Here is a 16,732-nt window from a genome sequence, read left to right as displayed (position 1 = left end):
AGTGATAATTTGACACACTTTGTAAACTATGTCATCTCACTGATGGCAAAGAACTTAAAATAGATCTTAGAAACCACTGTGATATAGAAGGTTTCGCTATCACATTGGAATTGTTTTACTATTTACATATGCATGTGCAGTGAAGAATTGCTTGCTGCTGATAAATGCAAAGAAGAACAGCTTACACATAGATGCTCACATATAGGCTGCTGAATGCAATGAAGACCTGCTTATCCAGTAAAGTTCAATGTCAATGTGTAATATTCAATTAGGATTTGCAAAACAGTGAAGTTAAACAATGAATGGGTCCATAGTCGGTATGAGAAGACTACAGGAATATTTACCTGGGTGTACGTTCAAACAGAGATGAGAAAATTGCGATAAATTATTGTTTGTTTGTTTGTTAGTATGTATATGAATGTTATGTGTATAAACTGTGTTGAGTTGTAGTTACTCAGTAGTGTCTCAGTGAAACAACCGACGGGGGAAGCCTTGCGGTGACAACAAAAGCAGTGTTTTACTGATCAGTCAAGTTGCTCCAGTGTACTCCATACAAACTGGTTGGCTACTGAAGGGATAGAAAATGGGGAATACTTGTTTTAAAGCAAACAAGGAATTAGATGGGAAAAACACATGTTTTAACGGGACCCAGAAAATATTATATAGATGTCGCCACTGAAGTAAAGAACATTTACGTGGGATGGTGTGAGGGTCCTCGTTTGGCTGACGTTCGCCGATATGCTCGCCATGCTCAGAACCAAGTTGAGACGCGTAAGACAACCAAAAGGGACAAGTGTGAAAAGGAGCTGGATTTGGCAGCCATGACCATGTATTACGCAGTTGGTGTAAACAGAGGACGAGGCCGAAGTCGAAGACGTGGACGTGTGGGAGAGGAGATCGAAATGGGCCACGCCAGAGCTATGATCCGAATATTTGTTTTTACTGTGGCCAGACTGGACACTGGAAGAAGGACTGTCCACAGCTGAAAAGTGATGAAATTGGGCAAAAGACTGACTGAGGGTGGGAGGCAGGTTCTGGACGTCACGCGGCAGCGGAGCCTCCACTAATGGGTGATAGCACAAACACACTCACACATTTTTCCTGCTCTGTGTAGTGAAGAAACGCTTGCCGAATGTGATTCACGTAGTAAAGTTTTGCATGCTATTTCCGTCCTAGAGCAAAGATATTTCTCTCAGAATATAGGAACTTATGTTCATCAGTAGTGACGTCAGGGGAGTTTGATTGTCCTCCAAAGTTAAGTGGAAACCACGTTTACTGTATGTCTGCATCAGGCCAGGTTGTGAAGGAGAAAATGACAATGCCCATTGCGTGTTGTCACTCCGGATGAGCTCTCCTTCAAACACTCATTTTTGTTATCAGAGTTGTGTCCCATTAACCTGATGGGCTGTGATCTCATGTGTAAATTAGGCATTATTTTAACTTCTACACCAGAGGGTGTTAAGGTTATGTTACAGCCTGACAAAGTTTTCACAGCAGTGCAGTTTGATTCATCGGCACTTACATATGCTTATGAGTGGAAACGTCCCAGCTCTCCTTTTTCACAACAACTAGTGGAAGAAGCAAAAGTGTTAGTTTCACCCCTTTCTGATTTCATGCAACCTACTGATTTGCACTGCACATCACACATTTCTTTGGGGCCTGACAATGACTATGAGAAGAAGTGAAAAAATATGTGCGCCTACTTTATTGGCTGTGTCGCTCACTCCAGAGCACTTCGATTTTTTTAATGTTTGTGGTACTCGCCCTCACATTTCCTTGGCCAAACGTACACACTGGCAGTGACAAGGTGTGGGAGAGTTTGTTGCTACATGTCAGAAATAAATGGAGTGGACCGTTTCACCTGCTGATCCAAATTTGATGTTTTCTGAACGATTGTCAGCATACAAAAAAACATTTTTGAGTACAATGCATTGTCAAAGAACTGTGGACTTAATTCCTACCACAGAATCACATTTTGAAGCATGTTTTTTATCTGAAACAGATTTGTCTTCGATACCCATGTTGGCTGAAGTATCCAATGATCTTTGGGCTAAGAGCAAATATGATGTGGGGTTGATAAAAGGCTGTGAACCAGTAATTGTCACCCCTAAATCAGACTTTTGTCCATGTAAAAAACAATACCCTTTTAAACCTGAAGCAATTAAAGGGATTAAACCTGTTTTTCAATCTTTTCAGAAAACAGGCGTTATTGTTCCTTTTGAAAATTCACCTGTGCTTACTCCATTGTTTCCTGTTAAAAAGATTAAAGATGCTGGCCAGCCAGATGAATGGCGTTTTGTACAGGACCTCCAAGCGGTGAATGCTGCAGTTCAGCCACATGCTCCTACTGTGCCCAACCCACACACTATTTTGTCTCAAATTACATCAGATGCACAGTTTTTCTCAGTGGTTGACTTGTCGCCAGTGCACCCTCATAGCCCATTTTGGTTTGCTTTTTAGTTTGAAGGGAGATCTTGGACTTTTACCCGGTTATGCCAGGGGTACTGTGAAAGTCCCACTATTTACAATGCTGCCCTCAAAGCGAGTCTGGATTAACTTCAATCAACCACAGGCTCTGCTCTTTTGCAGTATGTGGATGACATCCTTTTATGTAGTCCATCTAAACAACAGTGTGAAAAAGACAGTGAATCTGTTTAAACATCTTCATTCTTATGGCCATAAAGCCAGCCTTTCTAATTTACAGTTTGTACAGGACGAAGTCACCTTTTTGGGTCATGTGATTTCTAAGGATGGGCGCTCACTTTCTCCTAAACGTGTTGCTGCAGTTCAGATCATTCCTAAACCGGTTACTAAAAAACAGCTTATGTCATTCTTAGGTATAACATCTTACTGCAGGAACTTTATTCCTAACTACTCTTTTCTCGAAGCTCTCTTAGGTGCTCTTATCCATGGTAAAGGCCTCCAGTCAGCTGATCGTGTTCCATGGACTCCTGAGGCTGAATCAGCCTTTAGTCAGCTTAAGCTGGCTCTTCAAACAGCACCAACACTTGGCATTCCAGATCCTCATAAACCTTTCATACAGGCAGTTGATGAGAAGCATGACATCTGTTCTTATGCAGGAACATGGGGCAGGCAAAGGCCAGTGGCTCATTTCTCAGCAAAACTGGACTCTGTGGCTGCAGGCCTGCCTGGTTGTCTTCGTGTTGTTGCAGCTGCAGAGAAAGCTGTCCTGGCCTCCCAAGATATTGTGGGCTACGCTAATTTGACTGTTTTGGTTCCTCATGCTGTTGCCATTATTCTTCTCGAGCAGAAAACTTCACATCTTTCAACTGCTCGTTGGCTCAGATACACCTCTGTGATATGCCAAATGTCACTGTTAAACGTTGTACTGTTCTGAATCCTGCTACTTTGCTTCCGACTCCTGAGGATGGGGAGCCTCATGACTGTGAAGCTGTTTTGGAACAAGTTTGTACACCCCGACCTGATCTTTTAGAGACTCCTCTTCCAAACTCTGACATGATTCTTTTTGTAGATGGATCAGCTTTGCGTGATCCAGCCACAGGTACTAACTGTGTTTGGTTTGCAGTATGTTCTTCACATGACACTTTGTTGTCTGGTTCTCTTCCTAAACATTTCTCTGCTCAAACTACTGAGCTTATTGCACTTACTGAAGCTTGTAAGTTGGCAGCTGGTAAGTCTGTCACTATTTACACAGATTCCAGATATGCTTTTGGTGTTGTTCATGACTTTGGTGCGCTGTGGAAACACAGGCATTTCCTTAAATCAGATGGTAAAACTATTCTGAACTCCAAGCAGGTTTCTGATCTTCTTGATGTGATCCTTTTGCCTACAGCAATCTCGGTCTGTAAGTGTGCGGCTCACACTAACTCAGACGATCCTGTTGCTTGTGGCAATGCCAGAGCTGATGCTGCAGCTAAGCAAGCAGCTAAATCTTTTCCTGTTTTCGCTTCCCTCTCTTTGCAGGCAGAAGACTCCCTCACAGATCTCCATGCTTTGCAAACTTTTGCCTCTGCAGATGAAATTTGGTCCTCTGGACGCATTTGGTCCTCTGTGGGTGCAACTCATATGGATGGTGTTTGGATGGGACCTGATGGTAAACCCTGTCTACCTAAACATTTTTTTCCTCATTTTTCAAAATTGACACATGGGTTGGACCATGTGTCAAAAGGGGGGATGCTGAATGCACTCACTGCTCAGTGGTTCACAAAAGGGTTCAGTTCATATGCGCAAAAATACTGTCAGTCATGTATGGTTTGTGCCACACATAATGTAGGAAAGGCATTACACACATCGCAAGTTGCACAGCCTCCACCAGAGAAACCTTTTGAACATTTGATGATGGATTTTGTTGAACTCACACCAGCTGAAGGAAAGAAATATGCACTAGTAATAGTGGACGTGTTTAGTAAATGGGTTGAAGTTTTCCCTGCAAAACACGCAAACAGTAATGCAGTGACTAAAGCACTGCTAAACAGAAATCATTCCTAGATGGGGCATTCCAGAGAAGATCAGCAGTGATAATGGCACACATTTTGTAAACACTGCATTGACTGAGGTTGGTAAATTCCTGGGAATAACCTTGCGCACACATTGTGCTTATCATCCACAGAGTGGAGGTGCTGTGGAAAGAGAAAATGGTACATTAAAGTCCAAGTGAGCCAAATGTTGTGAAGAAACAGGTCTGCCATGGACAAAAGTATTACCTATTGTGCTTACCTACATGAGAATGAGAATCAGAGCTCAAGTGAATCTCAGCCCATTTGAAATTTTATTTGGCAGACCTCCTAACCTGGGATTGGGACCTGTAACCAGACCCCTCCCTTCCACAACTGTTTGTGATGATGCTATGTTGTCTTACTGTCGAAACCTTTCCACTGTTCTATCTCAAGTTTCACAGACAGTAAAAGCAGCCCTTCCAGCCACAGAAAACACACCACTCCAACCAGATGACAGGTGGTGAAGGAACTTCGCAGGAAACATTGGAAGTCCAAACGTTGGCAAGGCCCGTTCCAGGTGCTACTGGTCACTCATACAGCTGTTAAAGTTGCAGAGAGAGCAACCTGGATTCATGCCAGTCACTGTAAGAAGGTACCAGAACCAGTAGATGACTTCCACCCTGACATACATCAGCCTAACCAACACGCCCGGAAGGACAAAGATAAGAGTCAGCAGTAAAAGCTGTACTCCACCGGTGTGTTAAGTGCTAGTAACCTCTGACACCGAAGATTGAAACATCCTTACTGAGACCAGCGATGAAGATGATCATACACATGCTGTGAACCATGGAAGAAACTGTTTGTTGTTTGTATTTTCTTATTTGTAACCAGCATGTGCACATTGTATCTTGATTTCACAGGAAGCAATAATACAGGGCTGCTGTATTTCCCCACGACCCGAGAGACCACCAGACGCCCGAAGCCACACAGCCCCCCCCAGCACACACCCAACCGCCCAGAGCGACGGGACAGCAACCCACCACCACCACTATGTGATCAAGCTAATCAGAAGGGACCAGAGAGAATTAAATTCAGCCAATTGATGTTTTGAGGAAGCAGACATTGTTTCCATGCTAATATAATCTAAAAGAAAATTTCTAAACTGGTTAATACACAGATTGTTCTTCGCTTTCCAGTTCATGAGAATAGTTTTCTTTGCTATACATAACACTGTGAGGATCATGTGTGCTAAGCTAAATTCCACATTGATGTTGTCTAAGTCACCCAGTATGCACAGTGTGGGGCATGCAGGAATGCTACACTTTAGTCATGTTGATAGGTCCGCAAAGACTTCAAGCCAGAACCTCTGGACAGGCGCACAAAACCACAAAGCGTGTGCATAATCATCAGGTGTGTTATCTGTGCAATGTGAGCAGATGTTTGAGTGTGTTAGACCCATCCTGAACATCCTTTGTCCTGTATAGTGTGTTCTATGAAGAATTTTGTATTGTATGAGCTGTAAATTAGGATTTTGAGTCATTCTGAAGGTGTTCAAACATATATGTGGCCAGAAGCTATGACTAGAACTGATGGATAAATCTGCCTCCCATTTTGAGGACGGTAGAGACATTGTGTCATCTATCTTAGACAATAATTTATATATTTTTGATAGTAGTTTTGGGGTGCAGATGCTTAGAAATTCTACTACCCTAATCGGGAGTTGTAAGTCTGGTTGGTGGAGGATATATTTCTTTGTTATTATAGACTTAAGTTGTTGATATTCTAGGAATTTATTGCTGCCTATCTCATGTTGTGATATGAGCTCATCAAATTAAATAAAATGTCCATTTTGGATTATATGTTCCAGATGTTTGATTCCTTTGATCTTCCACAGAGTAAAGTTTAGCATTTTTTTGTTTTGCAGGATGTCAGGATTGTTCCAGATGGGTGTAAGCTTACACGGGACAAGTGAAGACTTTGTTATTTTAAGAAATTCCCACCAGGCTGTCAGAGAGGTGCTGATGTTAATGCTCTTGAAACATTTGTGATTTTTTACGTTTTGACTAATAAGTGGCAGGTCAGAGATTTCCAGATTATCACACAATGCTTGTTCTATATTTATCCATGGTTCATCTATTGGGCTAGGTTTAAACCATTTTGATATATACTGTAACCTATTGGCTAAGGAATAGTGCTGAAAATTAGGTAAATCTAATCCACCACTGTCCTTGGTCTTCTGTAGGGTTTTTAAACTAATACGTGGTGGTTTGTTTTTCCACAGAAATTTGGAGATGCATGAACCTAGTGACTTAAACCAAGTAGCAGATGGTTTTATGGGGATCATTGAGAACAAATAGTTAACTTTTGGTAGTATCATCATTTTAATGGTTGTAACTCTCCCCATAAGTGATATAGGTAAGGACTTCAAACGAGAGAGATCGTCCTCTACTGTCTTTAATAATTGCACATAATTTAGCTTTGTTAGCTCTGAGAGCCTGGAGGAAATGTTTATGCCTAAATATCTAATATTTCCTGACTGTAAAGTGATCGCAGGTATATTCTGGTCCCTATAGTTAATGGGCAGAACTGTGGTCTTAGACCAATTGATAGAGTAGTCAGAAAGTGCTGAGAATTTATTTATGAGTGTGATCGTGTGAGTGAGAGACGTCTGTGAGTTCTGAAGGAAAAGTAATACATCATCAGCATAAAGACTTATTTTATGCTCAATATTTTGGGGTTGGACGCCTTTAATATTTCTATCTTGTCTGATAGCAGCTGCTAAAGGTTCGATGAAAATAGCAAAAAGTGAGGGCGAAAGGGGGCAACCCTGTCTTGTACCTCTCTGCAGACTGAAGCTTGGAGAAGTTTGATCATTTGTCCTGACACTTGCACTTGGGGAGTCAGTTATTTTCTTTTGAGGAGATAAGAGGCTTTAATAATAATATCTTGCAAGAGAGAACAACACAGTACAGAATACAGAGTTGCTCTGACCACTGAAGCAAAAACACACAGTTATATTGCCCACTCATCACGTCATCTGTTTTTGGGTATAGTTGATTGTTCTTCTAACTTTCCTCCCCAACCATTAGTTGAGGTTACCCAGACACACTCGTAAATACCAGCCTAACCCTGTCCCCCCTAAAGTGCAGCTATCTCATAATAACAAGCCCACCATTGTAAAGAGGAATTTAAGAAAACAGGGCAGGGTGGTACCTTGCAGCTCAGTCATTTGCAGGTTATACACAGTAACACTCAATACAATGCATATAAGAATTATTTTCCATTACATTCCTCCCTTTTGATTATAATAATACCATTATATTAATCAACCCAAAAGAAACAAGGAAAATAATAACTTTATCTGTAAAACATCAGCCTGCATTTGCACACAACGTGAGTTTAAAATGCAGGCATCATAGTGATAAAGGGTCCAATGATAAACAATCAAAACATGAACAATTAAATATGATTATCTTCATCCCTCTCTAAGTCAGCGTCACTAGAGGAAAAATTTTGAAAGCAAAAAAGTTCTTTGAGTCATTTGAATCATTTGGTGAGATACATACAATGAGGCCTTTCACACAGGGAAAAATACAGCAGCCCTGTATTATTGCTTCCTGTGAAATCAAGATACAATGTGCACATGCTGGTTACAAATAAGAAAATACAAACAACAAACAGTTTCTTCCATGGTTCACAGCATGTGTATGATCATCTTCATCGCAGGTCTCAGTAAGGATGTTTCAATCTTCGGTGTCAGAGGTTACTAGCACTTAACACACCGGTGGAGTACAGCTTTTACTGCTGACTCTTATCTTTGTCCTTCCGGGCGTGTTGGTTAGGCTGATGTATGTCAGGGTGGAAGTCATCTACTGGTTGTGGTACCTTCTTACAGTGACTGGCATGAATCCACGTTGCTCTCTCTGCAACTTTAACAGCTGTGTGAGTGACCAGTAGCACCTGGAACGGGCCTTGCCAACGTTTGGACTTCCAATGTTTCCTGCGAAGTTCCTTCACCACCTGTCATCTGGTTGGAGTGGTGTGTTTTCTGTGGCTGGAAGGGCTGCTTTTACTGTCTGTGAAACTTGAGATAGAACAGTGGAAAGGTTTCGACAGTAAGACAACATTAGGGGTAAGCACAATAGGTAATGCTTTTGTCCATGGCAGACCTGTTTCTTCACAACATTTGGCTAACTTGGACTTTAATGTACCATTTTCTCTTTCCACAGCACCTCCACTCTGTGGATGATAAGCACAATGTGTGCGCAAGGTTATTCCCAGGAATTTACCAACCTCAGTCAATGCAGTGTTTACAAAATGTGTGCCATTATCACTGCTGATCTTCTCTGGAATGCCCCATCTAGGAATGATTTCTGTTTAGCAGTGCTTTAGTCACTGCATTACTGTTTGCATGTTTTGCAGGGAAAACTTCAACCCATTTACTAAACACGTCCACTATTACTAGTGCATATTTCTTTCCTTCAGCTGGTGTGAGTTCAACAAAATCCATCATCAAATGTTCAAAAGGTTTCTCTGGTGGAGGGTGTGCAACTTGCGATGTGTGTAATGCCTTTCCTACATTATGTGTGGCACAAACCATACATGACTGACAGTATTTTTGCGCATATGAACTGAACCCTTTTGTGAACCACTGAGCAGTGAGTGCATTCAGCATCCCCCCTTTTGACACATGGTCCAACCCATGTGTCAATTTTGAAAAATGAGGAAAAAAGTGTTTAGGTAGACAGGGTTTACCATCAGGTCCCATCCAAACACCATCCATATGAGTTGCACCCACAGAGGACCAAATGCGTCCAGAGGACCAAATTTCATCTGCAGAGGCAAAAGTTTGCAAAGCATGGAGATCTGTGAGGGAGTCTTCTGCCTGCAAAGAGAGGGAAGCGAAAACAGGAAAAGATTTAGCTGCTTGCTTAGCTGCAGCATCAGCTCTGGCATTGCCACAAGCAACAGGATCGTCTGAGTTAGTGTGAGCCGCACACTTACAGACCGAGATTGCTGTAGGCAAAAGGATCGCATCAAGAAGATCAGAAACCTGCTTGGAGTTCAGAATAGTTTTACCATCTGATTTAAGGAAATGCCTGTGTTTCCACAGCGCACCAAAGTCATGAACAACACCAAAAGCATATCTGGAATCTGTGTAAATAGTGACAGACTTACCAGCTGCCAACTTACAAGCTTCAGTAAGTGCAATAAGCTCAGTAGTTTGAGCAGAGAAATGTTTAGGAAGAGAACCAGACAACAAAGTGTCATGTGAAGAACATACTGCAAACCAAACACAGTTAGTACCTGTGGCTGGATCACGCAAAGCTGATCCATCTACAAAAAGAATCATGTCAGAGTTTGGAAGAGGAGTCTCTAAAAGATCAGGTCGGGGTGTACAAACTTGTTCCAAAACAGCTTCACAGTCATGAGGCTCCCCATCCTCAGGAGTCGGAAGCAAAGTAGCAGGATTCAGAACAGTACAACGTTTAACAGTGACATTTGGCATATCACAGAGGTGTATCTGAGCCAACGAGCAGTTGAAAGATGTGAAGTTTTCTGCTCGAGAAGAATAATGGCAACAGCATGAGGAACCAAAACAGTCAAATTAGCGTAGCCCACAATATCTTGGGAGGCCAGGACAGCTTTCTCTGCAGCTGCAACAGCACGAAGACAACCAGGCAGGCCTGCAGCCACAGAGTCCAGTTTTGCTGAGAAATGAGCCACTGGCCTTTGCCTGCCCCATGTTCCTGCATAAGAACAGATGTCATACAACCATGCTTCTCATCAACTGCCTGTATGAAAGGTTTATGAGGATCTGGAATGCCAAGTGTTGGTGCTGTTTGAAGAGCCAGCTTAAGCTGACTAAAGGCTGATTCAGCCTCAGGAGTCCATGGAACACGATCAGCTGACTGGAGCTGCATGTCAGAACTGCAGCTGCCTTTACCATGGATAAGAGCACCTAAGAGAGCTTCGAGAAAAGAGTAGTTAGGAATAAAGTTCCTGCAGTAAGATGTTATACCTAAGAATGACATAAGCTGTTTTTTAGTAACCGGTTTAGGAATGATCTGAACTGCAGCAACACGTTTAGGAGAAAGTGAGCGCCCGTCCTTAGAAATCACATGACCCAAAAAGGCGACTTCGTCCTGTACAAACTGTAACTTAGAAAGGCTGGCTTTATGGCCATAAGAAGGAAGATGTTTCAACAGATTCACTGTCTTTTTCACACTGTTGTTTAGATGGACCACATAAAAGGATGTCATCCACATACTGCAAAAGAGCAGAGCCTGTGGTTGATTGAAGTTAATCCAGACTAGCTTTGAGGGCAGCATTGTAAATAGTGGGACTTTCACAGTACCCCTGGCATAACCGGGTAAAAGTCCAAGATCTCCCTTCAAACTAAAAAGCAAACCAAAATGGGCTATGAGGGTGCACTGGCGACAAGTCAACCACTGAGAAAAACTGTGCATCTGATGTAATTTGAGACAAAATAGTGTGTGGGTTGGGCACAGTAGGAGCATGTGGCTGAACTGCAGCATTCACCGCTTGGAGGTCCTGTACAAAACGCCATTCATCTGGCTGGCCAGCATCTTTAATCTTTTTAACAGGAAACAATGGAGTAAGCACAGGTGAATTTTCAAAAGGAACAATAACGCCTGTTTTCTGAAAAGATTGAAAAACAGGTTTAATCCCTTTAATTGCTTCAGGCTTAAAAGGGTATTGTTTTTTACATGGACAAAAGTTTGATTTAGGGGTGACAATTACTGGTTCACAGCCTTTTATCAACCCCACATCATATTTGCTCTTAGCCCAAAGATCATTGGGCACTTCAGCCAACATGGGTATCGAAGACAAATCTGTTTCAGATAAAAAACATGCTTCAAAATGTGATTCTGTGGTAGGAATTAAGTCCACAGTTCTTTGACAATGCATTGTACTCAAAAATGTTTTTTTGTATGCTGACAATCGTTCAGAAAACATCAAATTTGGATCAGCAGGTGAAACGGTCCACTCCATTTCTTTCTGACATGTAGCAACAAACTCTCCCACACCTTGTCACTGCCTGTGTGTACGTTTGGCCAAGGAAATGTGAGGGCGAGTACCACAAACATTAAAAAAATCGAAGTGCTCTGGAGTGAGCGACACAGCCAATAAAGTAGGCGCACATATTTTTTCACTTCTTCTCATAGTCATTGTCAGGCCCCAAAGAAATGTGTGATGTGCAGTGCAAATCAGTAGGTTGCATGAAATCAGAAAGGGGTGAAACTAACACTTTTGCTTCTTCCACTAGTTGTTGTGAAAAAGGAGAGCTGGGAAGTTTCCACTCATAAGCATATGTAAGTGCCGATGAATCAAACTGCACTGCTGTGAAAACTTTGTCAGGCTGTAACATAACCTTAACACCCTCTGGTGTAGAAGTTAAAATAATGCCTAATTTACACATGCGATCACAGCCCATCAGGTTAATGGGACACAACTCTGATAACAAAAATGAGTGTTTGAAGGAGAGCTCATCGGGAGTGACAACACGCAATGGGCATTGTCATTTTCTCCTTCACAACCTGGCCTGAGGCAGACATACAGTAAACGTGGTTTCCACTTAACTTTGGAGGACAATCAAACTCCCCTGACGTCACTACTGATGAACATAAGTTCCCATATTCTGAGAGAAATATCTTTGCTCTAGGACGGAAATAGCATGCAAAACTTTACTACGTGAATCACAGTCGGCAAGCGTTTCTTCACTACACAGAGCAGGAAAAATGTGTGAGTGTGTTTGTGCTATCACCCATTAGTGGAGGCTCCGCTGCCGCGTGACGTCCAGAACCTGCCTCCCACCCTCAGTCAGCCTTTTGCCCAATTTCATCACTTTTCAGCTGTGGACAGTCCTTCTTCCAGTGTCCAGTCTGGCCACAGTAAAAACAAATATTCGGATCATAGCTCTGATCCCACACGTCCACGTCTTCGACTTCGGCCTCGTCCTCTGTTTACACCAACTGCGTAATACATGGTCATGGCTGCCAAATGCAGCTCCTTTTCACACTTGTCCCTTTTGGTTGTCTTACGCGTCTCAACTTGGTTATGAGCATGGCGAGCATATCGGCGAACGTCAGCCAAACGAGGACCCTCACACCATCCCACGTAAATGTTCTTTACTTCAGTGGCGACATCTGGCATGAGGCCTTTAATTATTGCATTGCATGCAATACTCTCCCATGGTCCTGATTCATTACCCAAATCCCTTGGTCTCTGATGACCGCTGTGCTTGCTGACTTCCTCAAGGATGCGGTGTATAAAATCATCAGTCCCTTCACCGGGTTTCTGTTTGCAGGTGTAAATGTGGGACATATTGATTTTGGTTGGAAATTGAGTGGTGATGGCTTGACACAGTCTTTGGTTGGCTGCTTCATATTGAGCGTTATCATTATGTCCTCGTTCACTGTTGGTAGGTCGCAAATCCAGTTGTAGCATACTGGCCTCTATTTTGCAGAGGTCGGACGGTTTGAACTTTTTTGCTAATATGCGACGCAATTCAACCCCAGTCGGGCAGAATTGTGCGCAGAAATCTCGCAACTCGTCAGCAAAATGGGGTCCAGAAATCTCTGGATCTGGTAAGCATTGTTATGCTTCCATGATGTCAGTCTCAGTCCAGGGTCGATAAACCAGTAATGGTCCAGTGGGAACTGCAACTTTAACCATAGGCATGGTTTGAATCTGGTTTTGTTTTTTCTCACGTTTAGATCTCTGAAGTCCAGATTGTGGGTAAAGGATTTTTGTCACTTGCGTTAAAAGTTCTTGGGCAGGTACGCTGGAGAACCAAACGTCTTCCTTTTCCTCATCATCAGACCTATGTAGCTGATGTTGTGAGAATGATGGAATTTCTTCCCGAGGGAGGATGGAAGAAGTCCCTTCTTCCCGAGAGCCAGAGGCTTGTGGCAGGGCTGGCTGTTGTTGTTGCAGGCGTCGTGGAGGGCAGGAGTCCAGGTCTGGATCCGGCACAGCTAATACTAAATTATTATCATCATTCCGTCATGGCATTTGTTTAACATTTTCCTTTCTTTCTCTTAATACACTTTATTTTTTCCAAAATTCTATACCTTTCTTACTTCTTATTTAAACTTAATTTTCTTTTTTTTTTCTTCATCTCTTTCTCATATTTGCAAAACTTTTCTTCTAATTTTCTTATTTCTAACATACTAAAAGAACCTTCTGGTGGAAAACCTCTGGACCATATGTCTTTTTCATTTCATCATGCTTAGGTCCCCCGGTAGGGTCAAAAGTCTGAGACCTACTGTTTCCAATTCTCAGACTTGGAATGGGGAAATATATTCCTTCACTCAAAGGACGTCTCCAATGAGGACCTTAATCTGTACTCACACTTCTTCGGAGTACTTCACACTTCTTCGGACTGCTTCAAAAGTTTCACTTACCCATGAAATCTCTGTCTCACTAATGACACAACCGGGAAACCCTCTTTTATTCAAATAAAAACTAAAAAGCAGTCCTATCGTCTCAGACTATCATATTTCAAAAATGATCGCGCTGGTATTCAAGAAAAGGACCTGCCAGTCCTCTCTCTCAGAAAAGGCCTTGGAGGTATGAGGCTGGAACAGCTACTTCAGTCCAGGCTGGCCATGCACTGCGATCCGGTCCAGAGACACCAGTCGAGGGATCCTGTTTGTGACGCCAAAATTGTGGTGGAAATTTAGTAACGCACAGAGTCAGTTATTTTCTTCTGAGGAGATAAGAGGCTTTAATAATAATATCTTGAAAGAGAGAACAACACAGTACAGTATACAGAGTTGCTCTGAAGCAAAAACACAGTTATATTGCCCGCTCATCACGTCATCTGTCTTTGGTTGATAGTTGATTGTTCTTCTAACTTTCCTCCCCAACCATCAGTTTAGGTTACCCAAAAGGAGTGTATTGCTCCATCACAAGTATGCTTCTTTCACATACAGGGTAATATGAAGAATTTTATGCCTGAAACCTATTTAGACATGCAAAAATATGAAGGACAAAGCAGTTTTAACTTGGTTTGAGTGAAGGAATTCATTTTATATCAAAATCCGGAATTGTGTAGAACTCGTGAAAAGAAGCTTATTCTTGGATTCCTGAAAAAATTTAGTGTTGTTGTTTCCTATCCTGAAAAGTACTACGTTCGTTTTTGTTTAAAGGTATTTAGACATGGATAAATATGAAGGACAAAGCAGTTTTAACTTGGTTTGAGTGAAGGAATTAATTTTATATCAAAATCCGATATTGTGTAGAACTCGTCAAACGACGCTTATTCTCGGATTCCTTAAAAGGTTTAGTGTTGTTCTTTCCTATCCTGCAAAGTACAACGTTCTTTTTTGTTTAAAGCTATTTGGACATGGATAAATATGAAGGACAAAGCAGTTTTAACTTGGTTTGAGTGAAGGAATTCATTTTATATCAAAATCCGAAATTGTGTAGAACTCGTGAAAATAAGCTTATTCTCGGATTCCTAAAGGTTTAGTGTTGTTGTTTCCTATCCTGCAAAGTACAACGTTCTTTTTTGTTTAAAGCTATTTAGACATGGATAAATATTAAGGAAAAGCAGTTTTAACTTGGTTTGAGTGAAGGAATTCATTTTCTATCAAAATCCGGAATTGTGCATTATGGCAGCAGAATTGTAGTCTGAATACCTTTATGCCAAACAGATTTGCTTTGCCAAGGGAAGTTTTATAATTGTTTATTGTTTATGTTTACAATATATAAACTAGCAGAATAATTAATTCATCCTCCTGGTCCCTCCCACCCCGGAGAGGGCAGCCAGAGACTGGCTGCAATAGGCATCCCCGCTACCTGGGACCCAACACAGGGCAGGAGGGCCTGATGTCCACCAGGCTCGGGGCCTGCAGTCACCATATTCCGGGAGCTACTGTACCCCCAGAAGGAACCCATCCCACCCCACCCCACTCAACCCAACCCCACCCCGGAGGACCTCTACAAAAACAAACAAACAACAACAAAAATCAAACAAACAAACAAACAAATCACCCGGTTACACCAGTCGCAGCAGCCCGGGCCTGAGACCCACAATCACCCAGGCCCCCCCCAACAGGGGAAAAGCACACCCCCATACAGACCCCCTCCTCCTCACCGCACGCCCCAACACCCTAAAAAAAATAACCACCTGCGGACACCTTGGAGTTCCCAGAGCAACAAGGCCGGCACCAGGACCTGCACCAACCCACGCATGCTGTGGCATGTCCAGGGCAACCCAGACCCCCCAGGCACAGGCAGGGCCCCGCCCCGGGCACAAGGCAGCGGCAAGCCACCAGGTCCAGGCCCAGCTCCACCACCCACGCCAGAGCGGCCCCGTCACCCGGTACAGAGCCAGCAGCCACCACCCCAAGGCCCCTAAGGGACCCCGCCCCACACCGCAAGACAGCCCCACCCGCAAGCCCCCAAAACTGCCCTCCAAGCCCGACACACAGTCCCCCCAGCAATGACCAACCGCCCAGAGCGACGGGACAGCAACCCACCACCAACACTATGTGATCAAGCTAATCAGAGGGGACCAGAGAGAATTAAATTCAGCCAATTGATGTTTTGAGGAGGCAGACATTGTTTCCATGCTAATATAATCTAAAAGAAAATTTCTAAACTGGTTAATACACAGATTGTTCTTCGCTTTCCAGTTCATGAGAATAGTTTTCTTTGCTATACATAACACTGTGAGGATCATGTGTGCTAAGCTAAATTCCACGTTGATGTTGTCTAAGTCACCCAGTATGCACAGTGTGGGGCATGCAGGAATGCTACACTTTAGCCATGTTGATAGGTCCGCACAGACTTCAAGCCAGAACTTCTGGACAGGCGCACAAAACCACAAAGCGTGTGCATAATCATCAGGTGTGTTATCTGTGCAATGTGAGCAGATGTTTGAGTGTGTTAGACCCATCCTGAACATCCTTTGTCCTGTATAGTGTGTTCTATGAAGAATTTTGTATTGTATGAGCTGTAAATTAGGATTTCGAGTCATTGTGAAGGTGTTCAAACATATTTGTGGCCAGAAGCTATGACTAGAACTGATGGATAAATCTGCCTCCCATTTTGAGGACGGTAGAGACATTGTGTCATCTATCTTAGACAATAATTTATATATTTTTGATAGTAGTTTTGGGGTGCAGATGCTTAGAAATTCTGCTTCCCTAATCGGGAGTTGTAAGTCTGGTTGGTGGAGGATATATTTCTTTGTTATTATAGACTTAAGTTGTTGATATTCTAGGAATTTATTGCTGCCTATCTCATGTTGTGATATGAGCTCATCAAATGAAATAAAA

The sequence above is a fragment of the Leuresthes tenuis genome, unplaced genomic scaffold, assembly GCF_036924035.1.
Source record: "Leuresthes tenuis unplaced genomic scaffold, fLeuTen1.0.hap1 SCAF_21, whole genome shotgun sequence".
In the NCBI taxonomy this organism is placed as follows: Eukaryota; Metazoa; Chordata; class Actinopteri; order Atheriniformes; family Atherinopsidae; genus Leuresthes; species Leuresthes tenuis.
This window is presented reverse-complemented; position numbering follows the sequence as displayed.